Source organism: Solanum tuberosum, unplaced genomic scaffold, assembly GCF_000226075.1.
Source record: "Solanum tuberosum cultivar DM 1-3 516 R44 unplaced genomic scaffold, SolTub_3.0 scf00086, whole genome shotgun sequence".
Classification (NCBI taxonomy): Eukaryota; Viridiplantae; Streptophyta; class Magnoliopsida; order Solanales; family Solanaceae; genus Solanum; species Solanum tuberosum.
In genome coordinates, this window is record NW_006239010.1 from 221042 (window position 1) to 221537 (window position 496).

A 496-nucleotide genomic window follows, 5' to 3' on the forward strand; every position below is an offset into this window, starting at 1 on the left:
GAAAAAAATTTGTTTAATCGACTAAAAATCTAAAATACATAAATTTTACATGAATATGTAAACAAACTTGCATAACAATCGAAAAAATTAACGGAAATTCTGTAATATGTACAATGCGAAATATAAATCATAAATGGTGATATTGTAAACGAATAAAAAAAATCTAAATAACTAATTGAAATACATAAATATTAGATGAATATGTAAACAAACTTGCATAAAAATCGAAAAAATTGACAGAAAAACCGTAATATGTACAATGCGAAATATAAACCATAAACGGTGATATTGAAAACAAATCAAAAGAAATCTAAATAACTAATCGAAATTCAAAATAACTAATCGAGATGGATAATGGAAATTACCTTACCAACCGAGAAATCTATTTGAATTAATAAAGAGATTTCGTTTAACAATAAAGAAAATTTCTTGATGAACAACAATTTAGCACCTTGAAGAAAGATAAACTTGAAACGTGAAAGGTGGGGAAGAAACG